This window comes from Zalophus californianus, chromosome 1 (assembly GCF_009762305.2).
Source record: "Zalophus californianus isolate mZalCal1 chromosome 1, mZalCal1.pri.v2, whole genome shotgun sequence".
In the NCBI taxonomy this organism is placed as follows: Eukaryota; Metazoa; Chordata; class Mammalia; order Carnivora; family Otariidae; genus Zalophus; species Zalophus californianus.
The window spans coordinates 24,923,171-24,943,757 of NC_045595.1; the positions used below are offsets into that span (position 1 = coordinate 24,923,171).

At 43.7% G+C, this 20,587-nt stretch overlaps 1 protein-coding gene across 7 annotated transcripts in view; it reads right to left on the reverse strand.

Annotated features, from left to right (window-relative positions):
- The window catches only part of ARHGEF3 (Rho guanine nucleotide exchange factor 3), a 308,196-nt gene that overhangs the window by 50,141 nt on the left and 237,468 nt on the right, over positions 1–20,587 (reverse strand). The gene's annotated exons all lie outside the window — the stretch shown is intronic.

Sequence of the window (20,587 nt, forward strand, 5' to 3'; positions counted from 1 at the left end):
TCTGTTGTATTTATTTTATGAGAGTGCTTCCGTTTCCCCGATTCTGCCTCCCCAAATTCATGTTTTTCTCTCCATTCCTACAACAGCACCATCTTCTACTAAGAAGGCAAGGCCTCCCATCCTCACTCCCACTCTGCCTCTCTCCAGGTACATAAACGTAAAGTGTGTGACCCCATGACTGTCTTGACTTGACTTTACCACCTGCATCCTTAGGCCCAAAGGCTGGTTCACAGGGTCTTATGGTTTATGCCCAAGCTTCTTACCCTTCAAAACTTCTAGGTCACCACAAATATTATGGTGTTCTCACTTCTGTTGACGCCTCCTATTGCCAAGGCCTTCCCACCCTTTTTGGGTTTTTCACTGACTTGCTGGTCAGTTTTTTTTTTTTTTTACTCTTGCCTGTGCCTCCTCCAAGCCATACCTTTACTTCAAGTGGCTCCTATCCTCCCCTCTGGGGGACCTGACAGCCTGCTTTGTAACTTATCCCTCAGAGACAACATATTCCTGCAGGTTCTCCTTCCTAGCTAATGTTTTTCTAACTAAATGATTAAAAATGAGCCTCATTAAAAAAAATCTATCTGTGTGGCGCCTGGGTGGCTCAGTCAGTTAAGCGGCTGCCTTCGGCCCAGGTCATGATCCCAGAGTCCTGGGATAGAGCCCTGCATCGGGCTCCTTGCTCAGCAGGAAGCCTGCTTCTCCATCTGCCTCTGCCCCTCCCCCGGCTTGTTTTCTCTCTCTAATAAATAAAATCTTTTAAAAAATCTATCTATCTATCTATCTGGGTCTAGCTCTCATACATTCTAGCTGGGTGATCTCAAGCAAGTTACTTACCCACAGTCTCTTCAACTGAAAAACGAGGAAAGAATCCTCCCATAATGCAGTGGTGGGGATTGTGGCTAAGAGCTATCACTTAATTCTGTAAGAGTTTATAATCTGTGTCAGGCACTGGGTTGACCGCATTATATGGATTTACTTGTAGCAACTTCAGAATATCCAACGAGAGAGCTAAGATCACTATTCTCATTTTACAGATGAGTAAGCTGAGGCTCAATGAGTGTAAGTAGTTACACAGGTCACCTATCTCAGGTGGCAGAGGCAAGATGGGGATCCTATCCTGGACCACACACCTCAGCTACACTATTCCGCCCAAGAGACAACAATAATGAGTACACAGCACACTGCCTTGTGAAAAGCAAGCTTTCCGTGAACAGAGCCTAAAATCGAACTCACAAACTGGTATGATTTTACTAGATCATTTCTCCTCCCCTTCACCTTTCCCACTAAGAACAGGTGAATTTACATAATCACTCAATGTGTGCATTCTCTTTTTTAAAGAAACGGATCTTGAAATAATTTTAGATTTATAGAAGAGTTGCAAGAACAGTACAGAATGTTCCCATGCGCTCTGTACCCCCCCTTCCCCGATGTTAACATCTTACATAACTATGGTACGTTTATCAAAACTACGATACTAAAAACAAACTGAGGGTTCTAGAGGGGAGGGGGGTAGGGGGGTGGGTTAGCCTGGTGATGGGTATTAAAGAGGGCACGTTCTGCGTGGAGCACTGGGTGTTATGCACAAACAATGAATCATGGAACACTATATCAAAAACTAATGATGTAATGTATGATGATGAACATAACAATAAAAATTTTAAAAAATAAGGTTATAATGCCTAAAAAAAAAAACTATGATACTAACATTGCTACAAGATTACTAACTAAACTATTAGAGGATTTACTAGGATTTCACCAGTTTCCCCACTAATGTCCCTTTTCTGTTTCAGGATCCAGTCCAGAATTTCACATTTCACGGTCATATCTCTGTACTTTCCTCCAAACTGTGACAGTTCCCTGGTTTGTCTTTCATGACATTGACACTTTTGAAGAGTACTGGTCAGTTATTTTGCCGAATGTCTCTCCATTTAGATCTGAGGTTTTCTTGTGATTAAAATAAGATTATGCATTTTTGTGGGCCCCCGGGTGGCTCAGTTGGTTAAGCATCCGACTCTTGATTTCCACTCAGGTCATGATCTTGGGGTAGTGGGATCGAGAGCCCTGTGTTGGGCTCTTCACTCAGTGGGGAGTCTGAGGATTCTCTGTTTCCCTCTCCCTCCGCCCCTCCCCCTACTCACAGGTACTCTCTCTCTCTAAAAGTAAATATATCTTAAAAAAAAAAAGGGTTATGCATTTTTGGCAAGAATACAACAGAAGTGACTTGTCCTTTTTTGGTACATCATATCAGGGTAACATTATCTTATTACTCACTTACCATTTGGTTAAGGTGGTGGTATGGGTTGAACTATATACCCCTAAACAGATACATTGAAGTTCTACCCCCAAACCTGTGAAAGTGACCTTTTTTGAAAATAGGATCTTTGCAGATATAATCAAGCTAGTTCATACTAGATTAGAGTGTGTCCTAAATCCAATCACCTATATCCTTATAGAAAGGAAATTTAAAGACACAAAGGGAGAAGGCAATATAATGACAGAGGCAGCAACTGGAGTGATATGTCTAAGCCAAAGAACACCAAGGATTGACAACAAATACCAGAAGCTAGGAAGAGGCAAGGAAGGATTCCCCTGCCGGTTTCTGAGGCCAAGACCTTGATTTAAGACTTCTGGTCTCCAGAACAGTGAGAAATAAATTTTTGTTCTAAGCCACCCAGCCTGTGGTACTTTGTTACAACTACCCTAGGACACTAATACAGGTGTTATCTGCTGGATTTCTCCTTATAAATTTACTATTCCCTTTGTAATTAATACATATATGGGAAGAGATATGTTGTGACTATGTGCATCCTTTTAAATCTAACTGTGTGAGTGTTTATATAACATTTGCAAAATTGGTTTCACTAAAGTGTACATCTGTCACCCTAGGGGGGGTGTCTCTTGGCTGAACAGGGCGAACCAGAAGACTGATCCAGGCAAAGTACCCAAGAGAGTCAGTGTTGGCTGGAGCGGGCAAGGAGAGGGACACAGTGGACCACAGGGGCATGCAGGACACAGAGGCAGCGATGAGGAGGCCTTCATAGAGCCGTTTGAGCAAGGGGACTGGGGCTACAGGAACACAAAGCTTCTTTGGAGCCTGCAAGTGACTCTTCATCTTATTTTCTTGTAAAGAGAAAAAGACCATAATGAAATAATGGTTTCTAACTCTAAAATTTCCATTAAGTGGTTTTTTTTTTTCTGTTCCCTTTTCCCTGGCACAGAGCTAACTGACCTGGTATCATCTGTTACCAGAAGTTGAAAGGCAAATAATGAGGCCCAAATTCCAGCGGAAACCTGGCTTCATTGATTAGGCCAAATGCATTTCAGAATTATTGGTTTTTAACCCGCAAGGTGAGCAAAAGGTCTTCAAACTCAGAACTATAATTTTCCTTCAGAGATGCTTATCCGTGGTTTCAACAAAAGGGCTACAGACTTTGTGGACTGGGACAAACCACCAGGAACAGCTCCTGGAGGGATCCCTGATACCTTTGTCTTGGCTAATCTCAAAGATGGAGGCCACACCCTGTGCTTATTCTCTCCAGCTGTGGGTCTGGTTGCCTTGCCCTATGCATCCAAGGGAGATTTGATCTCCTCTTTGATGAAATGGCTCAACTCTCTCCATATCAGATGCTATAAGAAAAACATCTCAATTTCTTAAAAAAAAAAAAAAGCCATGTGGGTGTTTTTGTTTGTTTTTTATTTATTTATTTTTTTTTGTACTTTTGCTTGCTAACGGAGAGTAAGGAGAGCCTGGATAAATAAAATTCACAGACCACTCTGAGTTCGTTCAGTCTCATGGCCAAGCTGTAGACAGGATATTGGATTGCTATGTTGAGAATCCAACAATCTCTCTAGCCTCCTCTCCTGGAAATGCTAAACAGCAGATGATGATAGAGATGTCACAAGATGGTCTGCGCAAATCCACAAATTAAACCATCAGCTCTCGGGGCCACAAAACTGAACACGTGAAGGTTGGAGAGATGATATTTATTCCCTGAACATCAAGTCTTCTCGGCCTGTGCCAGTCAGCACCTACGGCCTCTGGCCAAAGTCGGCCTGAGAGGTGGCTGCTTTTGGGAAGCCTTGATAAAGGGGGAGGCATCAGGGGGACATGTGACTGAGCTAAGACAATGCTGGCATGAGCCTCTGAAAGCCTGCTTAGTCCCTGCTCCAAACAGAACCTCCCATAAAAAGCAAATAAAAAAAGAGGCTCGAAAGAAAATCACATTTTATGACAACTTCTGTGGTCATCCCGGCTTCATTTCCTCCAGGCCTCCCCGTTTCCTTCAAGTCTAAAACACATGTTGGCAAAACACTATAGCTCCCTAATGTTCGTATAAACTAAATGGCAAAATGAAGGGAAGGAGGGGCGTGGGGCAAGGGAGATGGATTTCAGCCAGTATACCCTGCAGAAGCAATTAATCTTACTACAGACTCAGAGGGCTAATGTTCAGGGCAAACCATTTTGTTTCTGAGGGCAGACGTCAAGCAACTTATTATCTTTATTTTTCTGATTATCATTGAATTTGTGCCCCTACACTGGAAAAATAAGCTGACCTACTTGTCTGCCATGGGGAAATTCATTTTTGCTGAATGACGGTGATGGGATAAAAAAAATGAACCTTGGGAAATAATTCAGTAAAATATGGGACTCTCAGAGCTGAAGCAGGCAACGGCAGCCTAGGTTACGAACATAATCTCTTAGCAGTGCTGGTAAAATAAAACAGAACCACTGTTTCAAGACACTGTATTTTTGGCAAATGTTTCCACTCCTCAATTATTTTCAAAGTTATTCGTTTCAGTCAACATTATAAGGGTAAGTCAACATTTGTCCTGGCAGCAAGCCCAAATTTGTTATTTTATTAGTCTGCTACTGGTTAAATTGGCCCAAGATTAAACACATCTAATAAATAGCCCTAAAATATTGGAGTTTAGTGGAAGACCACATTCAAGTTCTCTTACACAGGATGTTACCATTAACCTTGGGAAGAGGAGAAATGTACACCCACATCCCAGTTAAGTTCCTTTTAGCAAACGCCAGCCCATCTCCTGAAACTCATTTTGGTCATGCCCAGACATGGCACTCCAGACCTTCAGAGAAAGAGGAAGCCAAATATTTAGCTCTCTCTGCGGTCCCTGGGTCCACATCTGCCTTCTGAACGTCAAGCAAAACTCTTACTTTCTCGAGGCAAACAGGGCCAGATGCTCGGGGCTAAAGCGCTTCATCAGTCTGACCTCCTAAAAAAAGTCTCAGGGCTTCCAGCAGGGTCATGCCTCTGTGGCCCCGCAGGGAAGGCAGCTCTGGGCCCAGAAGATATTTTCTCACAGTTAGATTCAGGTTATGCATTTTTCACAAGAATGCCACAGAAACGATGTGCTCACCATGCCACACCCATCTGGGGGTCTAGAAAATGGGGTCAAAGGACACACCTCTGGCTGCAGAATGCTAACAAGGTACACAGAGGTGGCAGGGGTGGCCTAATCACAGGCACAGGGCCCAGAGGAAGGCCTCCTCTGTGGTTCTGGGGTTTTGCAGGCAGTCATTTCCTACTGACTTCTTGGAAACCCTTGGGTGGGATACAAATTCTGCATTTGTTTTTCTCTATAAAAGGGAATCCCTGGCTTCCCCTTGGGCTGAGTTGGAGGGGAAGGGGGAGAAGAATGCCACTGGGGATTCCACCCCTGCTTCAGGGTTTGGGAACTGCCATGTACAGACCTCAAGGGTACTTTAAGGATATTTGCTGAGGCTTCCCCAGAATTTAGGAATAAGCCGAAAGTAACAAAGTTCTTATCATGCCGGCTCAAAGAATGTGTTGATTCTTTGCAAAGGATCTAAGGATAAAATATGAGCCAACCTACCTGGCCAGAGCACAATGCCCTATGACCTCAGACCGACAATATAACCTCCGTGGGCTTGGTCTCCTCCCCTGTGAAGTGGGGGTGACTCTCCTACCCCCTCACAGAGTTGTTGGGAGGATGACATGAGATCATGTGTACAATGTGCTTGGTACAAGCCTGCCCCATAAGTTGCCTTCTGTAAATATCAGATTATTGCCCTTATTTCTAATGCCCAAGGAGGGGTGTGGTCTCTCCCCAAGCCTGCTCTCTTGCCCTCATCCATTTCCTGCAGCACTAGATTTTGCCCCGGGCATCCTAAGGATGAAGCTTGAACTCCATGTCACCTGCCACACCATAATCTCACCAATGACATGCTCCTGCCACTAGGCCTCAGGTTATGAGACCACATATTTTGATTCCACATTCCTGCCTTGCCTTTCTTCCTGCAGCTTTATCATCTGTTTAGTCAAGCTCTGGCTGGATAGAGCAAAACTGGGGGTGGTTTGGCAGGATCCAAGGCTATATCGGAGGACAGGAAAATGTCAGCCATGAAATCCCAAGATAAGAACCTGAGTTGGGGGCGCCTGGGTGGCTCAGTTGGTTGGGCAACTGCCTTCGGCTCGGGTCATGATCCTGGAGTCCTGGAATCGAGTCCCACATCAGGCTCCCTGCTCAGCAGGGAGTCTGCTTCTCCCTCTGACCCTCTTCCCTCTCGTGCTCTCTATCTCTCATTCTCTCTCTCAAATAAATAAATAAATAATCTTTAAAAAAAAAAAAAAAAAAGAACCTGAGTTGGGGAAGGGAATCCAAGTGGGTCTTGAGGTCTTCATCAAAACCCTCCTACCTAACCCAACATCGCTAAATTATGGGCTAGAAGAGCTGGTCTCCAATCTTGCCAGATCCCAGTACCATCTGGGATTAGGCATTGATAGGAACTCTGGGCATTCAACCCATGTCAGATGAGCAAGGTGGAATTTCTCCCCCAAATAACAAGCTACCTTGGGCTTCCAGAAAGGACCATACAGACCCACTGGCATGTCTTTTCTCTTTTTCATCCACCTATTGTCCTTTGAAGCTCAGCATTAGCTTTGTTTCCCAGAAACCGGAAAAAAAGGTACAAAAAAAAAAAAAGATGCTCAGATCTTAATCTCAATGTCCCAAAGGAAGGACAGACTGTTCCTGCTGAATATGGGATAATCAAACATGTCTCAGGCAAGCAAAGCTGACAACCAGGTCTGCCATCTGATTGAAGACTAAGCTGGGACCAGGGAACCCACATACACCTGCTGGGTAAAACCTACAGGGATATCTGACCAAGGGCACGGTGTCAGCAGGATGAGAACATGGACCCCCTTCTCTTGTGGCCCAGTCAGCTCCTGTTTTTGACAAGAACAATATCTGAGCAGATGAGACTTGCAGAAATGTGGCCTCCAGAGAGAATCATAAACTACATTTGCCACACTCTCTGGTTACCCCCCCAGCTGTCCCTCCTAGCACAATTTATCCCTTCAAATCACTGGGTTCACGTGCATCCTCAACAGTACATGCCTCCAGTCAGAACCAGGGAACACTGCACCTGGGGGTTTTAGAACAGTCTGCTCTCGACTGAGAACAGAATACACTGAAATCTGATTATTCAAAATGGAAAAAGCTACCAGTGGCACAGCCATAAGGGATTGACTGAATTGGGGAATAAAATAAAATAAATTTTAAACTTTCCTGTTTGCAGCTCTCTGCTGACACTTACCACCCACTGAGCAATGGTATGTAGAAAAATAAGGTACAAAGCATGCTGTTCAGGAAGCTGTGAGGTAGGTAATCTATAATGGATTCATATGGCCTTTCTGTTGGCCCACACACCCCCACTGAGCACATGGATAGCCTCAAAATGTTATCCCCTGGGAGATGTGTGTGTGTGCATGCGCCTGTGCGTGCATGCGTGTGTACGTGTGTGTACCGTACACACACACAGAACACAAGACTAACTTTACTTGAGACAGTTTTCATTCTGTAGCACATTTTTAATGACAGGAATAAAGAAATGCCCACTAACAATGGATTTTTCCAAAGACTCATAACAAACACTGGCTCTCAGTGCTATGCATTGGCAACCTTGAAACACAGTGATTATGTGTTATTTCTAACTCTGAGCAATTAATATGCAACCAGATGTATCATTATCTACAGCGTATTAAAATTCAGAAGCCTGCAGATTTGAAAAAGAGTGTACCATGCATGACAAAGGAGGCAGAAGCCTCAGAGACCTGCTCTGCTCCCCACGTCACTTGCAGCTTATTTCAATTACAAAGTCACAAGAGAGAAAATGAATAGACAATGCAGTTGACTTAAAAGAAATGAAGTAGATACAAACCTGTGATTTGACTGTTTGGTTTCGTAAAGAATGTTGGTTTAGCCATTGGAGATTCAGTGGTAAGGGATGCCAGTAAGAGTTTCCAGAAAAGACAAAGGCAGTTTTGTGGTAAAAGAAAAATGTTATTTTTCGTGGCAGAAAGGGGCGAAGTTCCGATGAGTCTTCAGCTCAGGCCATCTACAGATGGGAGGGTTCCTTTGGAAGACCACGTGGGGTCTAACCTGACAAGATTTCCCTAGAGAAGTTTCCCTAAGGACACCTAAGGGATGGAGGGAAAGTCTCACTGGCCAGGTGCTCGCTCCTCTGCCCTACCATTTAGGAGTGAGGGTCTGGGACTGCTCCTGAATTTATAAAGCAGGGCTGCACGGAGAGGTGTCAGGGGCCACAAACCCTGCAAAGCCTCCAGAATTGTTATTAAATTACATGCTGCCAGGTTCCCTACCTACTCACAGATTCTGGCAATTTTTTAGAAGCAGAAGTCGTCCCACACCTGACCCAGGTGTGACTCATCCCTTCTGTCAAATAGAGAAGGAAGTGCTAGACAATGGGAGACCCCTAGGAGGGGAGGAGAAGGTACCAAGAGCCATGGAGTCACCCCATGCCAGGTGTTGGCTCACACACACTCATCTATACGATATAGCAACCCCATCACCTCATTTAATAAAAGAGGAAGCGGGTGTTCAGAGAAGTAATGTGACTTGCCCCAAGTCATACCCAGTAAGAGCTGAAATTCAGATTCAAATCTACCTCACTTGAAAGGCTTTCCTGCCACCCCCACACCAGCTTCCCGGGATACACAACTTCCTCTTATAACATAATAGCAACAAGACTGACAATGACTTCATGCCAGGCTGTGCCAAAGCGCTCTCTACGCACGATTTCCTTGATTTCTCTTAAGTTAGTACTATTAATATACCCATTTCACAAAACAGGCGACTGAGGCTCAGAGGGTTTAAGAACCTTTCCTAAGGTTACACAGCCAGTGGCAGAGCCAGGACTGAGCCCAAGGCTGCTCCTCAGCAAGATCGGTGATCTGAACCACAGCCTGCTCCTTTCCTAAGCCCTATGGGAAATAAAAGAGGGTAGAGGCAGGACAATGGAGACTGAGGCAGGAAGCTGAAAATCTGAAGCTGTTCATTCCACATTCAAGCCCTGTCACTCTGGAATCAGCAGCCCTTCCTGTCTTCCTCCCTTCCCCCCCCGCCCCCAGCATCTTAGAGCGTCCAGCCAGGCTCAGGTGCCCTGCTCATGTGCCCCCAGTGGGCAGTGTCTCTGTTAAGGCACAACTGGGGAATGGTGTGTACGCATCCAGCATGAGGGGGCTCACTGGATGACCACCTCCCAGTACTGCCCCCCTCTCAGTCTGTCAAAATCCCCAGCGAGATTGCCTGCTTCCCCATCCCTCCCTCCCTGATTGACAATCACTGTCTGTTTGTTAGGGTTCTGAATGACTCGGTCCAACTCAAGTACAAGTTCCTTGAGGACAGAAAGCATGCCTTTCTCTTTTATACTCAAGAGAAACTGTTAGGTAGAGTCTGGTCTCAATAAATATTTACCGACAATCAGAGAGCATTGGGGGTCATTTTTAGTTGTTTGGCTCTTCACCAAGTTGTAGCCATCATGCTATGGAATTTCCCCACATTTCTAACAAAGGATCTATTTATAATTAAAGCACCCTGCTAATGAATAGGGCAGGAAGAACTCTCAAAGCAACCTAAACCTCCTCACCTGAACTGGGTCTGTCCCTGCGGCTGGAGCTTGGTTAAGATTCCCAGATGATGTGTGTCAGATGGGAGCCAGCCTTAGGGATGGATGACAGGCTCTTCATCTCCCATGACCAGGGTGCCTCTCTACCCTGAGCTCACACCCCACTCCCTGCTTGAAAGTCATTCTGGGAACATTAGAAAACCATACTAGGTTTTTTTTTCATCCTGCCTGGCAGGAATGAACGTGAATCTTGCCAGTGTGCTTGGAACATCTTTTGTTTTTTAAAAAAATAATGGCCAGTGCCAACTCGAATCCCTGGGAAATTGGGTGGGTATTTCCTACAAAGGAAAGAGTGACCTCCCAGCAGACCCCTTGATAGAGATGATCAGCCACAGCTTCCACTCAGCTGATGTACACTGAAAATAGATGATGCTGTTGTTGCTAATGATCTGCGGAACACTTGCTCTGTGGAATCCCTTTGTAAGCTCATTCGTTTTCACAGGTCCCTTGGAAATTCTCATTTAGAGATAAGGAAACGGAGGCTTTAGAGGATGAATCACTGTCCAAGGTCTTCTGGCTCCAGATGGCCAACTTGGGATTCAGACTTGGCTCAGTCTACCCCTCAAATCCAAGTTCCTAACCACCACACTCGGGGTCTGCCCCAAATTAAAATGCAATCTTGCCCAATCCTTCCCTCAGGGTGAAGGGGAAAGGAAAGAGGATGTGTTAAATGATTTCAGCTGGAACTTGGGAACTTTGAAGCTTTGAAAAGAAAAAAAAGATTTTTGTTCTTAGAAGAGAAATCCAATTTTTTTTTTAAATTTGCTAACATCTAGTCCAGGATAATTTTCTATGACATATTAAAGCCCATCTTTATCTGTTTAAAAATATTAATATCTGAAATCTGGGTCCTATGTTCGAAGTCCAGATTTAAGGTTTAGTCTGTAAGCAGCTGTATCCAAACTTGGGAACCTATTGCCGCAGAGCTTTGGCCATAGAAAAACCCTCAGAACACACGAAATGCTGTTTCCAAACTCTCGCTACCATTGTTGACAATTTTTTTTTTGCCAATGTATATACCACCTGAACTATTACATAGTCAATGTTTCCTTAAATTACTCACCTTTTACTTAAGTAGCCATATGATAGAAACAAACACTGCATCTGCCATAAATAGAAACTGACTTGAAAATATGAACCCTATTGTTAAGTTCTTACTAGATGCTCCCGCCTGGCTGAAGCTTCTAAGCCTGAGGCCTGAGCTTTGTTAAAAAGGGGGGACTAGCAAGTGACAGAAAGGTGTTCAAGACATACTAGCTCCAAACTCAGCTCCAAACTAAGATTTTCGCCTCGGCATGATCAGAAGGGTCGGGGGAGCAGAAGGACAGGCAGAGAACTGAAAAGAGAAAGTGATTCAAAATGATTGGGTGTCTTATCTCTGGATGCCCTTGTCCCTGGTTATCATTCAGGCTACTACAAATGGTACGAATCCCACCTTCTTGGAAAAAAGCGATCTGAGCCAGTCTTCTCATTCCAGAAATAAAGACTCTGAGGTCCCTTGAGCCTCCTTGGGTCCTGTCCCCAGCTAGTAGGGAGGCTCTTGGAAGAACCAGCTTAGAAACAAATGCTGCCGAAGAAATTCAGATTTAAGCATTTTAAGAGTCGTCCAAAGCAAGTCCCCATTCCTTGATGCTGAGCCAGAACAAAGCTCACTCTCCTCGGCCCTTAGAGAGTGGACGTACAGCATTCAGAAACTAACAAGAGAAAACCAGGCTGGTCTTCAGATGCGCTCTCTTTCAAAGCTGTGCAATTTAAGTCACCATCAAACAGCTGAGGCGGAAGGTGACTTCTCACCATGTGTCTGTGGCTAACACTTAAGTTACCATCAATTTCTGTCCTCTTGTAGGAAACAAGTCTGTTTCCTTCGCAGTGGTTTCAGACCCCCTTGGCAAGACCACACCCCTGAAGCACCCAAGGAAAACACCAACCAGCAAAGAGAATGGCTGAAGGTGTGTGAGAACGAACAAGACCCCAAAACCTAACAGGATACTGATGAGCCGTGCGCACCCTTCCCCAACCTGTGCGAAGTCAAACATAAGAAGAGTCTTCACCAGTGACCTTTAATTATCTTCTCTGTATTTGCCTGGGGTCCTTCTTGACATGCCTGCGTCATTTGGGGATTATGAAATGTTAGCATTTCAATGTAAGATAAGACACTTGAGAGGGACGCTTGCACTGGCCTTGTGCTGGGGCCAGAGAGCACACAGAGGAAAGACTTAATCACTTGTCCCCCTGAGGTATCAGGCCTGTAGCTCCTTCTTTTTCCACCCACTGGCTGCTTCCCTATTCCCTTCTGAGGCTTCTTCCTCCAGGAAGACTTCAACCTTCCAAATCTGACAATGGTGGCACCGGCTGAACATTTAACTTTATATATTTTTTTCAAGGTCCTGACATAGGCTCTCAGTTTTATTTCACTCAGGTTGCCAACTTCTCGTGGTATCCACGGAAACCGTCCCCTCCGGGGAAATGCTCTATTTCTCCTTACCCTTTAATTATCGCTTCTGCTGCAAACATTAGATCTGCAGAGCCCAGGAAGACATCATTTTAAGGGATGTCATCTACATGTACAGAAGTTTCTGTCTATCCATTTTTTGTGGGCTTCTTGTTTAATAGTGATCACACATCAACTATAAAGCAGGCTTTGCACTTGAATCTGGTGTGCAGGCCACGGGATGGGCCCACCAGTCCACTGGCTCTCAGGTGAGATCTCTGCATGCAGTAAGTTTAATGGGGTTCACTTTGAACACCCCCAAAATAGCGCTGCTTACCAACTTCACTCAGGAACATGACTGGGTTAAGCCAACACTGTGGTGTGCCAAGAGGTCAAGGCTGGGCAAGGAGGGCCCGACGTTTCGGCCCTGCCTCCTAATCTCTCTGAATCTCTGTTTCTTCGGTTGACAAACAAAGAGGACAGTCCTTGCCTTGCTCAGCGTCCTCAACCAGTGCAAGGTTCAAAGGAGATCATACATGTGAAAACACCTGCCTGCTATTTGAACACAGGGCGACACTGCTGTGAATTTAGGGAGCTTGGTGAGAGAGGGACAGGGGATGCTGATAGAAACATCCCTTTCCTGACTTCCCTACATCCCATGTGCTTGCGTAGACACTTAAATGGATTATATCATGTGTGTAATTATGCTCAACTTTTTTCCTTTTTATTTTTTACAAGAACAGTAAGGCATTTCTGTTGGCTAGTGTGTAATGGCTCAAATGATGCCACTGACCCCTGTAGCAGAGGCCATGGTACATGGGGTCATCCCCTCACTATAGGTCAGAGAGGTTGTTGGCTTTTCTGTCTGTTATAAACAAACAGGAAAGGATGCTAACCTGAAATGAGACAACCGGACTTCAAGCTTCAGCTCTGCCATGCTCAGTGGTGTAATCCTGGGAAAATTACTGAATTTCTCTGATTCTTAGTATCCTCACCTTTAAAATGGGGATAATTATACTCAGGTGAGGAAAAGAATATAAAAATGCTTTGAAGCTTATAAAATGCACAAGCATGCAAAATGATCATTCTTGCAAATAATATCATTATGAACAACTCTGGACACATGGCATTATTCCCCCTGAGAGCTGGAATACCGGGTCCAGAGATTTGAACCTTTTTTTGTGTTTTAATATACACTGAAGAGTACTCTCCTTCCCCACAGATGCATGTTATTTCCCTGCAACATCCCCAGGACTGGGTTCTATCATGTCTTTAAGATATTTGTGATGTCAAGTAGGTATGAAACAGCACCTATTATTATTTACCATTTCATTTCTATAATTTCTACTAGAGTGAGCATTTAAATAATGTTTACTTTCACAGTTCCTTCTGTGTGAACTACCTATTAGTGTCTTTTTGCTCACTTATCAATGGACACCTTGGAAGGTCCTTTTGCATCTGTATAAATTACTTATATGACAAAGATTAATTTCCAGTCGGTCATCTCTAATTCAAAAGTCTTGTTCAATATATGAGTCTACTTTTCTTGCCTAAGGAAGCACATTAAACATAAAAGACACCTTGTTTGTTGATATAGCATTATACAGTGTGTCTGTGGGCTGATCAATACTCAAGATTTCCAAGCACACTGAGGATGCCCAGTGGAAACAAGCAAGGAAGAGAAAGAGATTGGACAGTATGTCCCATTTGGAAAACTGAGAGGAACCAGGACATCTAGCCAAGAGAAACAAGCACCTGGGGGAAGTGTGTGTGTGTGTGTGTGTGTGTGTGCGCGCGCGCGCACGCACGCATGCACACACACATACACATGCATGTGTGTGTGCAGAGTGGGAATAGATGGGGAGAGAGAGCAGTTTTCAAATATTTAGGGAGATAACACATGAGAAAGTATTACTGTATAATTATTCAGTTGTAGAGAGCAATGTTACAATTAAGAGAGGATTCTTTCATGATCCACACTGAACAAAGACAGAATGTACAGACTCAGAAGGTAATGAGCTCTCTGTCTCTGGAGATGTTTAAGCAGAGATCGAATGGATCCAGCAGCGGGTTAGCACTGGGCTCCATCCATATCCTTAACAGGACTTTCCTACTCTAAGGTTCTCAAATGCATGACCCTGGGTCATTTCCTGGAGGCTAGTTTTGTTTGTTTGTTTCATAAATCCCCGGGGAAAAAAAGCTTGTTTTGCTACTCCTTGCCTCCTCATCTTAAGAGCCAGAGGAGGAAAGAAAAAAAAAATATCCAGGGAATTTACCGTTAAGATTTCTGGTTCTGTTCCAATTAATTGAAGTTTAGTAATAATCAGGGCCGCCTTCTCACAAAAGAACACAATGGCTCAAACACAGAAGGTCCAGACACAAGTGTTTCTAGACTTAAAAAGAACCACTCCTTTCCCAGCCAGTAGAAGGTTCAGAAGCCTTTCGTGATTAACGTGTGACATAGCCTCTTCTAAGCTAATAACGGGTGTCAATTCATAAAAAATGGAAGGCATTAGAAACCACTGGCCTTCATTCTTGACAGTCCATGAGTCAATACAAAAATAAATGGCAATGCAATCACAGCAATTTCCTCATTTCATGTGTGACCTGTACACATTACCAACACTGACAAATTATGGAAGGCAACTGCACACATACATCACAAATGAAGTAGCCCTTCTAGATATACACATGCCATTAATAACAATTACATGTGCACAGGGCTTTGCAAAATTAGGATATGATCAGTAATTTATTTTCATTCAGTTGTTATGAAAACAGTGGCACCAGTCCAGGATTTTACAGGCAATTGCAAAGTGTCTTGAGAAAATGACACAATTTGCAAGTATCCAGATGGAAGTCAGGGCCTTCCAGTTATTGGTTTAGGTGGAAGTCTGGTGGTTAATGTAGATAAGCAAAATGACTAATTGCAGAACTAACGGTGTCACCTCCACAGAGCTGAGCATGCGGAATTCTGCCAAAGACCAGCTCTTTGGTGTTGAGAAACACAGAATGGAAGTTACCAAAACCCTCCCAAATGGAGGCTTGCAATTCCCATTCCTTTGGGTTGTAGCCATTCTATGAAGTGGCCTGGCAGAAACACTGAGTAGTGGTGGGGTCTCCCATCCAGACACTCAGGAAAAAGTAGGCTTTTGACTTCAAGGTTATTTGCTCCAGCAGGCGCATTCATCTTTCATGTGTTCTGTGGTGAGAAGACCAGTGATTTAGTCATTTAGATGCAATGCGATGTGGTTGGCAAAGTATAGACCGCAGGGTCGGAGGGGGTGTGAATCTTGGCTCCTCCACCTAGTAGCTCAGCCATCCTAGAAAGGCTACCGCCCAGCTCTGAGCCTCAGAGCCTCAGAGCTCAATCATCAGTTGCTTCTTCTATAAAAAGGAACAAGTACACCAACCTCATAGGATTGTTGCGGGGATAAAGAGCGGACCTACAGTAAGGGGCCCCTAGTGCCCTGCTGGGCACAAAACAGCACTCAGAAAATTTAGGATAGTGATCATTAATTAAAACTGTGTGGGAAATCTTTTCAAGATTCAGAAGTCTTGATGATGATGATGATGATACTTATTGAACACTTATTATGTGCCAAGCACTGGACTAAGCACTGTACGTGAGACATCTCATTGGCCCTCACTATGACCCTAGCAGGTAGAACGCTCATCATCCCCATTTTACCACTGAGGAAAACAGGGCTTAGAGAGGCAGAACAGCTTGTGGAGGTGTAGCTAGGACAGAGTAGCTAAGCAGGTAGTGGAGATGACATTAGGGCTCAGTCCAGAGTTGATACCCTAAACATCCTCAAATGTACATGTGTAAAGTCAACATGTTTTCCTTTAATAGACCTATTCCTAGTTCAGGTACATCCTATCCTGGAGGCCCAAGACCCCGCAAGACCCCATGTGAACAAGCCTCAGAATCATGGGCTGGATGACCATAACCAGATCCTATCAGCAAGCGATGGCCTTTGCCTATGTAACTCCATGTTGCTCCCTTCCCAGCAAGACAAGAAGTCAAATGATTCATGGACTCTACTTATTTGGTCACTTGAAGAAATACCAGGATTCAAATGCAATAACTCCTCAGAACTATTTCCATGCAGTTAGTTGTATATACTTTCAGTTCAACATTATATGATATAGATTCCAAGAAATGTATAAATTACTGGAAACTATTTGACTCCTTTAGCTCTCCAGCTGACATGCAAGGAGTATAGCCCCAGATGCATACAATTTTCAAGTCCACATGTGGACTTACTGGGGCACAAATTATGGCAGGGGCACAGGGTTCACCTTACCCTTTAAAGCTGAAGCTTTAAAAGTACTTCCCCAGTTACATAAAGTACTCATGATTATATATTTAAAAGAAAATATTTTAAAGCATTTTACACATCTGTTAAGTTTTCATTCCGCTCCCTTTTTCTTCACAGAGGTAAACACACTTATGTGCCACAAAGTATGCTGGTATGAAATGTTGGACTAAATCCATTAGGAAACCTGGCACTGGATCTTGGTTCAGCTACTGATTTTCTTCGTGGCTTTCTGCAAGTCACCTCCCCTCAGTGTGTTTATTCATAAAGTAAGGAGAAAAGTATGTGCTTTCTGTTAACCCTACAACATGGTTACGGTCTCGAGTGAGACACTAGATGTGGCACTTCAAAAGGAATAGAACTCTGTCATTTCTAGGTACATGTCATCCCAAGGGCCACACAAGGCTCCTGGAGGAGTCAAAATCAGAACACACACTTTTGAGAGACAAAGGCAATGATTACAAATACTGCTCACTAAATCTGGCCTAACTCTAACCAACATCTGGGATAGTGAACCTTAAAACCAAAAATGAGCTGTCCTTCAAATTGTCAGATCTATTCTTAGAAAGAAAATAATGGAAACATCTCTTTGTATTTTCATTAAAAATGAAATGGACCCCAAACTCTTAAAATCTTCTTACCAGACTCCAGCATCCTTAGTCAACATATCCACTCATTTGAGCTTTCTTTTTTTTTTTTTTTTTACGATTTTATTGATTGATTGATTGGGTGTGAAGAGGGTGTGGGAGAGACAGAGAGAGAATCCCAAGCAGACTCCACGCTGAGTGCAGAGCCAGACGCGGGGCTCGATCTAATGATCCTGAGATCATGACCTGAGCTGAAATCAAGAGTCGGATAGTTAACCGACTGAGCCACCCAGGCGCCCCAGAGCCTTCTTTCTTTAAAAGTGAACCTCCCCGTGTGGAAATAGTGACTTTTAACTTACAATCAGCGTGATTCATTAAGCGCTAACAGCTTTCCTTCTAGTAACTTGATCAGGTGTTCAGAGCAGTTAACATGCCTGGAAGGACTAGTCCTTCCTGCCATGGAAATAAGCAAAACATAAATTAAGTGAAGCTACATCAGTGATCAGAAGAAGCAAGCTTAACCATGCTCACGTGATACCATGCTTTTCTGTGAAAGTCGAGAGCCATGGACTAAAATGGACTAAGCTCCTTGGATTTCATAGTTAATGATCAGAGGTAGAAGAATCTAGCTGGTTTTGGTTAAACACTTGCAACCCAACTCCTACATCTATGCCATAAAGAAATACCAGATCAGGAAGCAGTATTATATTAATATCATAATCCATGTAGAATACTATCAGTGTTTAAAATAAATATTTTAAAGAAAATAATTTTTAAATATAAATATATCACCTTTTTTCTTTCACTGGAAATTATCACTGAAATTAAGAAAATTTCAAAGCACTTAAATCCCAAGTAGAACTTGTTACAATTTGCATTTAAGAGAATGTTTGTTGTTGCACATTTTTCACTCAAGTGTATGGTATTAAATGCACATCACTACACACCAACCCCTTCTCCACAAGCCTTTCCTTAAGTGGCTTTCCCCAGCACGCCTGCTGCAACCATGCTAGAAGGCACTTGCCCATGCAGTGCTCCTCCCCATAGCAAATTCCTAAGGAAAAGCCATTATATGTCTAAAGGGCACAGGTGCTTTGCTGCAACTGCCTTTGAAGGTCAAAAAGTACTTTGGATAAGCCAGTCCTTCTCTTTATAACCCACCTTCTTTTTGGAAAAAAAAATCATCAATCTTAAAAAATTACTTTCATAGGAATTAACAGTCAGTGCCTAATTTATAAACATGTATATAATCATGTTTTTCAAAAGGCCTACCAGGGTATGCTGTTCTTTAAACACTTACAAATACTGATGACACCTGCTGGTAGAAAATATATTTTAGTTAATTGCTGATGGAGAAGTAAGGCCTACAAGGGTTGACTGTCTTTTGCATGGACAGGGAAACCAGAAAACTACCCCCTACACTCAACTTCAGTTTCTTTTTCCAGCTTCGCCTATTTGTCATTACCAGAAAATGAAGCTAGGAGATGCACTGGACTGGACATCTCTGCCTCAAGATGTATAGAGCATACACGATACTTCCCTGATTTAAAGTGCACACATACACAGAAAACACTCAATGGGGATAACTGAAAAATATTTACCATTTCAAAAATTGTTCCTCCCCCATCCTTACTTCCATACCAGGACATCCCCATAAAAGGAAAACAAGTCACATTTTGTAATTTGGATTTGGCTAACATGAAGAAAATTAATATTTGACATTTGGTGATACATTTCTTTCATCACATTTGTGATATACAGATATATTTCTATTCTAAGTATAATAATAAGAAAAGATCAAGCAGATGAGTTTTACCTAAGCTTTTAACTGAACTACTCAGAAAACATAGGACTAAGGGAAAGCAAGAAGGGACTAGAGTCCAGAGCTATTCTCACTATTCTTTCCTTTGATCCATTTCAATTTATTAATTCAATTTGGTTATGCTTTGCTTCCTTCCAAAGGGAGTTTGAGAGGATACTAGCTTCACTGCTCCTACATTCATTAAATTATGAAGTTCCTACTGAAAAATCATTAGATCCATTCCAAGCCTGCACAACCTGAATTCTATGCTGGTGCTATCTCGTCAAAACTTTAAAAAGAGTCCAAACACCATTAAGACCATTACACTTCCACAGCTGCTGGGAACAAAAACTCTTTGTGAAAATACGCAACTGAGCTGGAGTGTGGGGTGGGGGTGGGGGTGAGAAGTTAGTGTGCTCAGCTTACAGAAAGCTGATTACAACTGGAGACTGTTTGGAGTCTTGTCAGCTTGGAGCAGCTCTTGTTAGAGGCAATGAGTCTTTGATGCTGTCCTCCCGAATATACATAATTCAGTGAGCCAAGTGCACACAGCTAAGGAGACCCAAGTGTGGTGGGTGGGTGGAATCCTCAAGACAGCTGCACCAAGGTCGGATGCACATCTGCCTCCAGACTTTCCCCAGTCATGGTTGGACAGACTGACAATCTCTCAGATACACATACGAAGCAGCAGTGATGAGCTGGGTCCTGTGCGTTCCACTATAGCTCGGCCACAGCAAAGCTGTGGTCTAGTGGAAGCAACTATATTCCCTAAGACCCTCAAAAACTGAGAAGGATGCTTTCTCCTCTAGCTGAACCCAACCTTTAAGACCACTGAGCTCTTTGCCAGAGATATAACACACAGAAGTAAAAGGCAAGATTAAACACAAGCCAGGAGGGCTCTCTCACATCGCCCTCAAGGCACCAGAAAGTTCCCAGAAAGGGAAATGTTTCCAGTGTTCCAAGACAGTTTCCCACTGCCCCAAGTTTAATTCATTTTCAGGATCCATGTGCAAGACACTCAGATTACTCATTTAGCCCCCAGACCCCCAGCTGAATGACCCCACTGGCCACAGATGACAAAGAGAGGTTCCAGGCCCTATCTTTGCTGCCAAACAGCTGCAAGGTCAAGCCTGACAGGTAAGATGGCCCCCAAAGGCCTCCTCTTGCTCCCCAACCCAGGCAAGAGGAAACCCAAGCTTAAAAGGTAGCTCTTCAATGACATCTGAGCCTAAGGATACAGTAAGAGAATGTCCCTCTGCCAGGTCTAGACACAAGATTGACAGTCTGAGAGCCTTGCAGGATGCAAGAGAGGCCAGGGCAAAGAGGCAGCTGCTCCCTGGCCAAGAGGAAGAGGGCCAGGGACAGGAGAGGAGGCTCATGATGATCCACAGAGAAGGGGCAGAAGGGAGGCAGAGACAGAGAGTGAGACATGGAGGGAGGGGGAGGGAGGGAGAGAGAGGGGGAGAGAGAGAGAGA